Below are 13,933 nucleotides of genomic sequence, written 5' to 3' on the forward strand. Positions count from 1 at the left end.
CGTGACAGAGCGAGACTCTGTTTTTTTAAAAAAAATACAAAAACAAACTAAAAAATCTCTACACTTCCAGCCTGGGCAACATGACAAAACCCTACCTCTACTAAAAAAAAAAATACAAAAAATTAGCCAGGCTTAGTGACATGCTCCTATAGTTTCAGCTACTCAGGAAATGAGGCTTCCTGCAGTGGGGATCTCATTTGCTAACATTTTTCTATTGTTCTTTGGTTCACTGCTAACAGTCGTGTAAATCCTTGTTTGCTTGCTGAAGCACTCTTTTCTTTTGGGTGGGGCATCCGAATGTTGCCACCTGGCGGGGTGCCCTGGCCCAGGGAAGGCTGGTCCTGGCTTGGCTTTTTGTGAAGATTCCACTGCACTTCCTTCTTTTCCCCGGGGAGGAGGAGTCCCACACTGACATGGAGGAACTCTAGAAAATGGCCCAATGATCCTCCGAGTAGCCAATAACCGTCTTGGTCTCTTTTTACTGTTTGCTTTTTGGTATATTCTTTTCATTTATTTTTACTTTTTAAGAGAGGGGGTCTTGCGCTGTCGCACGGACTGTAGTGTGCAGTGGCATAATCATAGCTCACCGAAGCCTTGAATTCCCGGGCACAAAGGATCCTCCCGCCTCAGCCTCCTGAATAGCTGGAAGTATAGGTGCAAACCACCATGCCTGGCTAATTTTTGCCTGCCTGCCTTCCTGCCTTCCTGCCTTCCTGCCTTCCTTCCTTCCTTCCTTCCTTCCTTGTTTCCTTCTTTCCTTCCTTCCTTCCTTCTTCCCTCCCTTCCTCTCTCCCTTTCCTTTCCTTTCCTTTCCTTTCCTTTCCTTTCCTTTCCTTTCCTTCTTCTTTTCTTTTTTCTTTTTTAGATAGGGTCTCGCTATGTTGCCCAGGAGGATCTCGACTCTTGGCTTTGAGCCATCCTCCCACCTCAGCCTCTCAGACTGTTGGGGTTGCAGGCATGAGCCACTGCACCTGGCGTTGGATGCTCTAGTAATTTTGCTTTTATTATCCATCATAGTGATTTAATAAAATGTTAGGTTTCCTTCACTCTAGTGATGGAATGGACGATGCTCCACTGGGGTCAGTTGCCCTCAGCACTGCTCCATCAGATGCTTTGGAGTTTGGATCATGCAGTGATGAGCCCTGAATACATGGCAGGATTTCTGGGAGCCTCATATGTGACCCAGTGGATGAGGCACAGGTCTAGAAATGCCAGTCTTAAGGAGCCTTCAGTCCCTGGCCAGACATCTAGCTGTTGCCTGAGTGTTTGGTTTTCATTTGGATATTTAGCATTACTGTGTAACTCTCAGCTTCCAACCTTTGTTTAAGGAGAGTCTGGGCTAATGGTTGGAAAGTACCCTATCACTAATCTGGCCCTTGGGAATAGAAGCATCTATTATGAATGGGCCCAGAGGAGGCGTCTCCTAAGTGAAGCTGCCTTCGACATTCTGCTGAGGGTTCCAAGTATTCACACAAGAGCAGTATCTTTGAATGTATTGGGGACTCTGAATTCTGTCTAGTTGACATATCTGTCCTTAGATTTTACTGCCAAGTTGCTAAACCCATAGTGGGTAAAACGTAGGAGATACGTACACACAGACTTAGTTCTAAATTATTTGCCAATTGGCACTTGTTTCATGTAATCTTTAGTTGAATCAAAACCAAGAAGCCAAAAAAGCTGAGTTCAATCATTAGGGAAAATGGACAAAAAGACTCCCGTGCTATGGAAATTGTCTCATAGCTTTACATGGGAGCAAGAGTGGAATGCAAATTTCATTTTGTTTACGGCAAAAACGGATCTCCTGCCCCCATGGCTGAAATGCAGAAAGTAGTATTTTTATTAACATTTGACTTTTGGGGCCCTGTTTGGCAATTCTATAGTAAAGTCACAAATTATATATAATATACCAGATTAGAGTGTACATCTCAAGTGTGGCTGGAGCCTCATTCTTTCAGTGAGGGTTCCTTAGTGGGCTTCTCACAGCTTAGAGGTAATATGGCAGCTTAGAGTTGCAGGAACCTCAGTGGGCTGAGCATCAGATGATGAGCCACATGGGGGCAGAAGCTGTGTGTGCCTCCTTTTGGCAGCCGCGATGCCAAGTCCAGAGCCTAGCACATCATTGGTGTTCACTGAGCATTTCTGAATAAATGAATCCTCACAGAGTATCTGAGGATCCACAAACCTCTCATATATGAAACCAAAGTTTCTGATGCACTTTCCTCTAACGAGATGGGGAGCCTACGTTTTTGCGGTTCGTCTCATATTCAGAAATCTAAGGCATGTGGCCACCAGCTTCCAAGTGAGGCCACAGGGCAAGTGAAAATAAAGGATATCATCCTATTTTTACAGGAGGAATATTGCCTGGTAGAACAACTATCACAGCTCCACTGAAGGCAGCGCCTTCTCCCCTCCACCCCGCAAAGACCTGCCACTATGGGTCCCCAGCATGGGGCTTGGAAGGGCCTGAGAGGCCTGAAAGTACTTGCTAAGGGGCCATGACTCCATCTTTGTGTATGTCTATGTGTGTTTTAAATTAAATGATCACGTGTGTGTGTGTGTGTGTGCGCGCGCGTGTGTGTGGTGGTGATGGTGAGGGCTCAGGAATTTTGAAGTTGTACAAGGGACCTTGGACTTTTACAGGATGTCTGCTCCCCCTTCCCCCACTGTCCCAGTGATGCAGGTCAAACTAAGCTCAGGCCACAGCCCTTCAGAGGGCATGATTGGCTTTGAGGCCTTCTATGAAGGTGTAGAATTCTTAGTTCCCCCAGCAAGTAGAATGGGGCTGGAGAAGGAACAAGACGTGGGAAACACTAGGGTAGAAATCCAAATGATTTCATTGGAAAGAGAAATGTCAGAGGCTCTCAGAACAGCCACGATCAAACATGCCTTCTGGACGAAAAGGTTCTTATAACATCCGCCTTCAGTCCGGTGCCAGAATTGTGACACAGTGGTAATGTGCTGATCTCAGGGTGGGACGCATGCCCTCAGTCTTTCCTAGGCAAGTCCTGTGCCTGCTGGGGCTCAGCAGGTGGCCTAAGGGCCAGACTACTCTGCTCAATCATGAGGCTAGTCAGGCTCACTGAGTGGGCAGCGATCTGGGAAGCTTCAAACAGGAAATGAAGAAAGCTAAAGTCTGGTTCAGTGTCCCAGGGGGATCTGGGGAAGACAGTAGGGGAAGGGTAATCGAGGCAGACCAACTGGCGAGAGGAGATTAGGGCAGTGACAGCTTCCATGGAACTCCTGAAAGGCCTTCCAACACCCTGGGGCCCTGGCAAGGTCAAAAAGTGGGGAGCAGTGAGCTATGTCCAGTGCAGGAGGCCAGCAGGTGGAAGCAGAAATGCAATCTCTAAGGACTGATGCAAAGAATGCTTCCAGGTTCTGAGAAATTGGCATCCCAGGCAGGCTCCTGGACAGAAATTCAGACACAATGGGTCAAGACCTGTGTCCAGAACTGCACATAAAGGCAATCAGTAGCTTTAATTGGAGGTGTACTATGTATTAGCATTGCATTTGGCCCTTTTAATTATTACTTCCTTCAGTATTCACAAAGCTTTTTTTTTAAATTTGTTTTTGGCTGTAAATTTATTCAATGCAAAATTATCCTCTCCAGTTTTACGGAGGAGGCTGACCATGTCCACGACCAAATCTGCCCCTAAACTGAAATTCAGTTGCTGACCCAGCCCCCAGCCTCGGCTTTCTTGTCGGCAACCAGGGGGCACAGCACTCTGTCTGTAGGTAACTCTGTTGGCCTCCCCTCTTGTGAGTCTTGCAAGTTGTTCACTCTCCAGGCCTTTAGGCCGAGACCTGCCAGTCTTTGGACAGCTGTGGCATAGGGTGGCAGGAACACTCTCCGGAGGGAGATGAAGGTAATCACAAAGATACTGGATACCCTCATTGGTAAGTTACCAATAGAAATGTCTCCAGGCAAACTGTTCTTTCACATAGCCTTCGGACCCAAGAGACTGCATGGCCTTCATGACATGAAGGTTGGGCACATTTTTGTCTGCCAGCTCTGGGTGCTTAGGCGTGTGGACATCCTTCTTGGTCACCATGACTCCCTCCTTAAAAAGGAGTTCATAAATGGCAATCTGGTTCTTCTTAAGCATCAACATCTCGGCGGCTGTAGGGTCTGGGGCCGGGGCTGGAGAGAATATTTATAAATCTTATGCCACGGGTAAAATTTTTCACATGAAGAAACTGAGACTTGACTGGGCGCGGTAGCTCGCGCCTGTAATCCCACCACTTTGGGAGGCAGAGGTGGGCGGATCACGAGGTCGGGAGACTGAGACCATCCTGGCCAACATGGTGAAACCCCATCTCTGTGGGGAAAAGAAAGATTAGACTGTTACCATGTCTATATAGAAAGAAGAAGACATAAGAGACTCCATTTTGTTCTGCATTTGAGATGCTGTTAATCTGTGACCCTACCCCCAACCTTGTCCTTGCAAGAGACATGTGCTGTGGTGACTCAAGGTTTAAAGGATTTTGGGCTGTGCAGGGTGTGCTTTGTTAAACAAGTGCCTGAAGGCAGTATGCTTGTGAAAAGTCATCACCATTCTCTTAATCTCAAGTACCCAGGGACACATACTGCCAAAGGTCACAGGGACCTCTGCCTAGGAAAGCTAGGTATTGTCCAAGGTTTCTCCCCATGTGATAGTCTGAAATATGGCCTCGTGGGAAGGGAAAGACCTGATTGTCCCCCAGCCTGACACCCGTGAAGGGTCTCTGCTGAGGACTAGTATAAGAGGAAAGAAGGCCTCTTGGCAGTTGAGATAGAGAAAAACATCTGTCTCCTGCCCGTCCCTGGGCAATGGAACATCTTGGTGTAAAACCCGATTGTATTTTCTGTTTACTGAGAAAGGAGAAAACCGCCTTAGGGCTGAAGGTGGGACTTGCTAGCGCAATGCTGCTCTTTATGCACTAAAAAGGTTTGTGGAGATGTTTACATATGCATATCAAGGCACAGCACTTTTCCTTAAACTTATGTCACAGAGATCTTTATTCATATGTCTTACTGCTGACCTTCTCCCTACGATGATCCTATTATCCTGCCACTTCCCTTTTTATAAGATAAAGATCAATAAATACTGAGGGAACTCAGAGACCCGTGCCGGCCGTGGGTCCTCTGTATTGTGAGCGCCGGACCCCTGGGCCCACTTTTTCTTTCTCTATACTTTGTCTCTGTGTCTCATTTCTTTTCTCAAGTCTCTCGTTCCACCTAACGAGAAATGCCCACAGGTGTGGAGGGGCAGGCCACCCCTTCATATCTCTACTAAAAAAAGTACAAAAAATTAGCTGGATGTGGTGGTGCGCACCTCTAGTCCCAGCTATGGAGGCTGAGGCAGGAGAATTGCTTGAACCCAGGAGGCAGAGGTTGCAGTGAGCCGAGATCACACCACTGCACTCCAGCCTGCAAGACAGAGTGAGACTCCATCTCAACCAAAAAAAAAAGAGAAAAGAAAAGAAAAAGAAAAAGAAAAGAAACTGAGGCTTAAAAAATTAATTGTCAAATAAAGATGTAATATATTTAATGTGTTTTATGTGATGATTTGATATGCGTATACAGTGTGTAGTGATTACTATAGTCAAATTAATTCATGCATCCATCACCATCCATGCTGTACATGAGATCCCCAGAACTTGTTCCCGTGGTAGCTGAAACTTTGCAGCCTTTGATCAACATCTCTCCATTTCCTGCGCCCCCTGGTCCCTGGCAACCACCATTCTACTCTCATGGTAGGTCCAGCCCTGCAGCAGACACTTTCACATACATAATGTCATTTAACCTTCACAATATCTTTATCATCATTTTTTATTTCAGGTGAGGGATTGGAAGCATAGAGAGACTGAGTGACTTGCCTCAACTCACACAGGAAGGAAGCAATAACCCAATTAATGGGACGGGGACACGTGTCACAGCAAACCAGCACCAAGAGTGCCCTGAAGTTGATGTTCCATGGGAGAGGAAGAGACCTAAGCATTAAGGATGTAATACTTGCTATATGCATTTAGTCCTCCTTAGCCTAAAACCTGAGTTAGTGACGATCTCGTAAGACGGAGAGAAATTTTGAAGATACACAACTTCAAGGAGTGTGGCTTACGTACTAAGTGCTGGGAGTGGCTTTCACCTGAAATAACCCAAAGATGCATTTGTTCTTCATAATGCATGAGTCACGGATTTAGCCCATACATTGAGTTCATATTATTAAAACAACCACCTTACACCCATGTCTCCGTGCAGAGGCAGCTAAATCAGTAGGTGCTATTGTGGAGTAAGTGAAATGAATTTTAACTTTAGCATATGTGTCATTTCTTTTGAGTTGTCTAAACTTGGGTACAATTACTCATACTGAGCCAAGAGAATGAAGCAGGTTATTTCATGCCCTTTTAAAAAAGGTTATAAAACTCTGATTTTTTTTTGTTTTTTTTTTGAGACAGGGTCTTGTTCTATCATCTAGGCTGGGGTGCACTAATGAGATCATGGCTCACTCCAGCCTTGACTTCCCAGGCTCAACCGATCCTCTTGCTTCAGCTTCCCTATTGGCTGGGAATATAGGCGCAAGCCATCACCCCTGGCTAATTTTTGTACTTTTTGTAGAGATAGGGTCTAGTCATGTTGCCCAGGCTTGTTTCAAACTCCCGGGCTCAAGTGATCCTCTTGTCTTAGGCTCCCTAAATGCTGGAATTATAAGTGTAAGCCACTGCACCTGGCCCAATTCTGATATTTTGTATTTCTTATATGTACAGTTGAATGAATAGTAAAGATTTAACATAGTATTAGAGCATCATAAGGTTAGAAACTATCAAGTAATAATAATCAACAAATGATTAAAACATTTTTTTTTTTCTTGGAGACAGAGTATCTTTCTGTTGCCCAGGCTGGAGTACAGTGGTGCAATCCTGGCTCACTGCAACTTCTGCCTCCTGGTTTCAAGCGATTCTCCCGCCTCAGCTTCCCAAGTAGCTGGGATTACAGGCGCCTGCCACCATGCCTGGCTAATTTTTGTATTTTTAGTAGAGATGGGGTTTCACTATGTTGGCCAAGCTTGTCTCAAACTCCTGACCTCAAGTGATCCTCCTGCCTCGGCCTCTGAATGCAGTCAAAGTGAATTGACCAATATTTTATAATACGCAATACAACTGGGTTATGAGAAAGATGATCACATAGTTGGATGTCATGGCCATATGAAAATACTAAAAAAGTTTATAAACACTTTCAGTTTTTGTGCTTTTCTCGTTGCAGCAACAAACAGTTCATCTACTGGCACAGATTGAGAGATCATACTTTATTTTAAATAGGCAGGACCACTCTGAAACCATCTCAACAGCTGAAAAACTAACTTTTGTGGCTTTTTTTCCTTTTTAAATTCTTTTTGCTTATCAATGTTAGTGAACTTTTCAATACCCGATGAGAGGATTAAAGAAACTTCTTCATTCAAGGTAAACCACACTTTTTCCAATTTAGACATAAGGGAGAAATTATTTCTTCTAAGATCAACTTATAGAAGGTACATAAAGAAGGAAAAGAGAAAATATAAAATATAACCCATAGCCAAGGGGAAAAAATGAGGTCAATGCTATGCTTAAAAGGAAGATTCATCCTGGTGCTACTTAAAGAAAAAAAAAATTGTAAAAATAAAAAAAAAAGTAAGATTCATAAATGGTCAAAACCCATTTTCAGAGAAAACTATGAACTATGACTCTCATAAGATAGCTACAAAGTATTTGACTTGTAGAATTCTCATAGATGCAGACTGAAGACATCTATTTTTGTAGAATTGTTCTTTCTGGTACTATTCTTGATGCTTTGGCAAAAAGCATATTCACACAAAGTTTTTTTAAACTTGGGATGAAGTTAATGGAACATTTTGGCAAATGCAAAAACAGGACATGAGACTCAAGAGATCAAATTTTACTTTTCCCTAGATACTTACTGAGGAGCAAAAGCCAAAAAATAAGAAGAAAAAAAAAAAAGAATTAGAGACAAACTTAATTTTGTCTTCTTGAAGACACTAACTACGTAGAAAAAAAAGTCGGATTCTAAAAGCTCAATTTCCCAGAAATGTCTGGAAGTGAACTATTCCTTAGTCAAATAGGAAATAATATTTTGTATGTCACTTACGATGCATTAAAGCATTTAAAAATGGAACCTACACATAGGTGACATTAATCAGCTCATGTTGGTGATTGGGAAGAAGAGGCAAGACTTTTTTCTTTTTTGAGACAGAGTCTCACTCCGTCGCCCAGGCTGGAGTCCAGTGGAGTGATCATAGCTCACTGTAGCCTTGACCTCCTGGGCTCAAGCAATCAAGATTCTGAGTGTTTTGGTTGTCTATTGTGGCATAATAGACCACCTTCAAAATCAGTGGCTTAACACAATAACTATTCATTTGCTCATGACTCAGCAATCTAGGCAGCTGGGCAGCTCTGCTGGTCTTGCCTGTCATGCAGGTACCATCATCTGAGGGCTTGAATGGGACTGTAACATCCAAGACGGCTTTACTCTGCCACGTCTTGTGTGGTCTCACATACTCCATACATACCTTTCTACATACCTTTTTTCCTCTAGCAGTAGTTGGACTTCCTCACAGCATGGAATCTGAGTTCCAAAAGGGAGGTTTTTTTTTTTTGTTTGTTTTTTGTTTTTTTTTGTTTTTTTAAGACAGAGTTTCGCTCTTGTTGCCCAGGCTGGAGTGCAGTGGCGCAATCTCGGCTCACTGCAACCTCCGCCTCCTGGTTTCAAGCGATTCTCCTGCCTCAGCCTCCCGAGTAGCTGAGATTACAGCCTCCCGCCATCATGCCTGGCTAACAAAAGGGAGGTTTCTAAGAGGACTAGAGCTTTTCAAACCTCTGCTTGCATCATGCTAGCTAACAACCCATTTGCCAAAGCAAGTCATATGACCAAGACCTGCCTCGGTGTGAGAAGGAACAACACGAGGGTATGAACTCTACGGGGCATTGTTCATTGGGGGCAAACAATGTTAACAGTCTATCACACTAATAGGGAAATGTTGAAGGTTATATAAATGCAAGTTCGGTTTTTCTGAATAAGGCAGAATCAGATTACCTAGAAAACTATTTGATGTTTCAGAGTTGTGTAAAACAGCACCAGTCTTTGGCAATGTTCTTAATCGTTTGTGGGGCTATACAAACTCACAGATTAGACCAATCAAGCCAATTGATCAACCTATCCATATTGACTAAGCACCGACTGAGTAATTATCACTATGCAAAGTAGTGTGGAAGATGCATTTTTCTTGCATGCAGGGTACCTACAATGGAGGTGGAGAATATAAATAGTAAAATTAATGTTGGAAATACTGTAAGACAGAATACAACAAAGTGCTAAATTATATCATATAGAATGTAAAGTAGTAAAGAATTTCAGACTTCTAGTCATGACCTATTCTGATGAGGCCTTCAACACATGGAGACGTGGTCTAAGAGATGTAATAAGGCATGAATAATCCAAATCTGAGCATATACACTTGACTACAGCAACCATCTGGCTCTTCTGGTCCTTCTCTCAGGGACAGAAGACAATGGCCTCATGAACACAGAGATCAAGGGAAATCAGCTGCTTAAAGAAAGGTGATTAGACTTTCTCAAGCCTGATCCTTGTTCTTGGAGAAGACAGGGCTCTTGTAACTCAATTTTTCAGTATCTCCCTGGTCTTCCTTGTCTTTTGTAACCAACAATGTGGCCATGGGCAACAATCAACTGCACTGGGAGAGGATGACAGCTGAAGAGTTGTGCAGAATGGGAGGAGAAGTAATGGCATTTGGAGCAGCAAATCCTCCCAGATGTGAGGTACTGAAGACCAGGGAAGAAAGAACACCGCCTCTTTTCTAGGCTACGCCGCTTCTTTCATACCATAAATATTTAAGTAGCTACTTGTGTGCTAGACATTCTGCTATATCACAAGGTTACAAAATACATGAAACATAGTGCCTGCCCCAAAGAGTTCATGGTCTAGTAAGTAGGCAGATAAAGGCACTACCAGGGAGGCCTGAATAATATGTTATGTGAGCACAATGGCAGGAGTGGCCAACTCTGAGAATGAGGGGAGAGTCTGGGGCAGGGCCAGGGAGAGCCTACTGTATTAGTCAGGGTTCTCCAGAGAAACAGAAGTGTGTGTGTGTGTGTGTGTGTATGTGCGCATGTATGTGTGTGTGCGTGCATGTATGTGTGTGTGTGTATATATGTATATATATACACTCTTCTGTATAAAAATAATAAACCTATCTATCTAAATCCACATATATGGATTTATTATAGTAATTGGCTCATGTATTATGGAGATCAGAAAGTCCCTCAATATGCCACCTGCAGGCTGGAGAACCAGGGAAGCTAATGTGTGATTCAGTCCAAGAACAAATTTCTGAGAACCAGGGGAGCCAACTGTGTAACTCTCTTCAAGACCAAAAGCCTGAAAATGGGGTGCGGGTGAGGAGTCACTAGTGTAAATCCTGGAGTCTGAAGGTTGCAGAACCAGGAGCTCTGATGTCTGAAGGTAGAAGAGAATGGATGACCCAGCTCAAGAAGAGACAGCATGGTCACCTTTCTTTTGCATTTCTGTTCTATCTGGGCCCTCAATGTATTGGATGGTGCCTGCTCACATGCGTAAGGGCAGATCTTCTTTACTCAGTCTACTGTTTTAAATGTGAACCTCTTCCAGAACCATCCTCACAGGCACACCCAGAAATAAGGCTTTACCAGCCGTCTGGGCATCCCTTAGCCCAGTCAAGCTGACATGTAAAATTCACCATCATATCTGCCAAATGAGGCAATGCCCGAAGTGAATTTGGGAGAATGGTTTGGGGTGATACAAGTGGCCAAAATGGAGAAGGGCAACCCTAGCAGAGGCATGGCCATGTGCAAAGTCATGATGACACATTGTGGGATGGTGAATAGTTTGGTAAAACTGGAAAATAAGGTACAATGCAGGCAGGTGAAGGATATAGGGCAGAAGAAGGCTAAAGTCAACATATGAACCCTTCTACTAAAACGACTTTATTCTAGGTGGAAGAAACATTAAATGGTGTTAAGCACAGGAGAGATATGATCAAATTTACATTATAGAAATGCACTGTTCCATAGAACTTTCAGCAATGATAAAATGTTCTGTAATCTTTTCTATTGAACATGATAACCAATAAACACATGAGGCTGCTGAGCGCTTGAGATGTGGCCAGTGTGACAGAGGAACGGAATTTTTAAATTTTTAAATTTAAATGTAGATATCCAGATGTGGATCTTGGCTGTCATATTGGACAGGTTGACTCTAGAAAAATCCCTCTGGCAGCCATATGGAAAATGGATTGGATGAGGACAAGACTGGAAGAAGATAGAAGATTTGGTAACAATTCAGGTGAGAATTAGTATCAGATTAAAGCTGAAGCCATGAGAATGGAGTTGAGAAGACTGACTTGAGAACTACTTAGGAAATGAAAGGGACAGAATTTGATATCTCATTTGACACGAGGAGGCAGCCCTGATCATGAGAAGAAGAGTGGTATCAGGGGTAGGGACAAAGAAGTACACTGAGGAGGATGAGGAGGCCGAATCTATAGGCTGCAAAAGCCAAGCAGTCGAACTTGGATTGACACGGTAGGCTGGAGGAGGAGGTGGTAACACATACATATTCGTCTGGCATATCACGCTGCTCTTTCTTTAATGCGCAGGATGGATTGTAAGGAAGAGACAATGGAGGCAGAGAAAGCAGTAGGGAAGCTATAGAGATAATTCTGGCATGGTTGAGTGTGGTCTGGACTAAGGTCAGACTAAGCAGGAGGGTAGATACCTGGGTGAATTCAGGCTAATAGTGAACAATGTCATTTGAGCATAAACGATTATGGAAAGAGAACAGTCAATGAGAAATCCATGTTTCTAATCTGATAGGTGAAAGGGAAAGGAAAAGTGAATTAATGATTGTTAAGAGCCTGTGAATTAGGCACTGTGCTCAATACTTTCACAAAAGTGTCATCTTTGGGATACTGGACAAATTGGTGGTGTCACTGATGGAAATGGATGGGCCCAAAAGGGAGCATAGTTAGGAAGTTCCACTGAATATATTTTTTGCATTTTATTTATTTATTTTTTTCATTGAAAGATACTCAGATATTTTCTGTATTTTAAATTAAATCAAATTTTTTGAGAGACACGGTTTTATTATGTTGCCCAGGTTGGTCTCGAACTCCTGGGCTCAAGCAATCCCTTCAGCCTACTCCCTGCTTCCCGGAGTGCTAGGATTATAGGCATGAACCAGCGTGTCCAGTCCTGGTCTCTCTCTCTCTTTTTCTTTTTTTTTAGACGGAGTTTTGTTCTTGCCACCCAGGCTGGAGTGCAACCTCTGTCTCCCGGATTCAAGCTAGTCTCCTGCCTCAGCCTCCCGAATAGCTGGTATTACAGGTGCATGGCACCTTGCCCAGTTAATTTTTACATTTTTAGTAGAGACAGGGTTTCACCATGTTGGTCAGGCTGGTCTCGAACTCCTGACCTCAGGTGGTCTTCCCCCCCTCAGCCTCCCAGAGTGCTGGGATTACAGGTGTGAGCCACTGCAGCTGTCCAGCCCTGATGACTTTTCATTGACTCAAAACTTAGTCATATGACTAAGTTACTTAGATGCCATAACTACTTAGATACAGGTAATACTGGGAAATGTAGTCTCAGAGCAGGCAGCCACCTCTCAGGAACTCTGTACTGCACCAATCCTTGCTGGGTATACCGTTAACTCTGTCCCATTCCCATTTACTCCACCTCTTCAGGGCCACACATGTAGCATATTCATATTTTCCAGTTGTTTTACATGCTGGGAGCAACCATGCCCTGGCTATCTAAACAGCTACCCTCAAAATCTTCTGAAATTTACTTCTAGAAAAAACACATTGAATGAGATAAAGAAATAAATAACAAGCCCCATAGACTAATTAGGTCATCAATAAATCAAGAGTAAAAATGTAGAGAAATGGGGAAGTTGGATCTACATTGCCGTCTTAAGAAGTGCGTGTTGAAGGAAGCACCTCCATTTGTTCTTTGAACTGCTCAGCATGATATGGGCTGTTACAGAGCAAGAAATGGTGAGAGATTTCAGTTGTATGGTCTACAAAATTGTCTATTAGCCCAATATTCTAGGGCTTAAGTGAAATTAATTCAATCTGAATTCTGACAGATATTTACCAACCTGCTGCGTTGTATAAAGTGTTTCTATGGAAATCTTAAAGGAGAAAAAGAAAAAGAAAAAATCCCTGGGTCAGCCCCTGTCCTCAAAGAGTCTAGAGCTTTTATTGTTAAATAGACCTTTATTGAGCCCGATTTTGTCAAATTCTTACAAAATGCATGTCTCTGAAGTGATGTATTTTGGACATAGAAACAACATGCTGTGTAGCAGGGTGTGGTGGCTGATACCTGTAATCCCAGCACTTTGGGAGGCCAAGGAAGGAGGATTGCTTAAAGCCAGGAGTTCAAGACAAGCCCTGGCAACATAGCAAGACCCTGTCTCTAAAAAAAAAAAATAAAATAAAATAAAATAAATAAATACATAAATAAATAAATAAAATAAAATATTAGCTGGGTGTGGTGGTGCATACCTTTAGTCCCAGTTACTTGGGAGGATTGCTTGAGCCCAGGAGTTTGAGGCTGCAGTGGGCCATGATCACACTCCTGTACTCTATCTAGCCTGGACAACACAGCAAGACTCTGTCAGAGAGAAAGAAAGAAATAAAGAAAGAGAGAAAAAGAAAGAAAGAGAAGGAAAGAGAGAGAGGGATGGAGGGAGAGAGAGAGAGAAAGAAAGAGAGAAAGAAGGAAAGAAAGGAGAATGTGAGAGAAAGAAAGAAGGAACAAAAGAAGAAAGAAGGAAAGAAAGAGTGAGAGAAAGAAAGAAAGAGAAAGAGAGAGGGAGGGAGGGAGAGAGAGAGAGAAAGAAAGGAGA

At 43.2% G+C, this 13,933-nt stretch overlaps 1 pseudogene; it reads right to left on the reverse strand.

Moving 5' to 3' along the window:
* Window positions 1-840: 840 nt before the first annotated feature.
* On the reverse strand, window positions 841-4,283 carry LOC110741757 (annotated as a pseudogene).
* Window positions 4,284-13,933: the final 9,650 nt, after the last annotated feature.

This window comes from Papio anubis, chromosome 19 (assembly GCF_008728515.1).
Source record: "Papio anubis isolate 15944 chromosome 19, Panubis1.0, whole genome shotgun sequence".
In the NCBI taxonomy this organism is placed as follows: domain Eukaryota; kingdom Metazoa; phylum Chordata; class Mammalia; order Primates; family Cercopithecidae; genus Papio; species Papio anubis.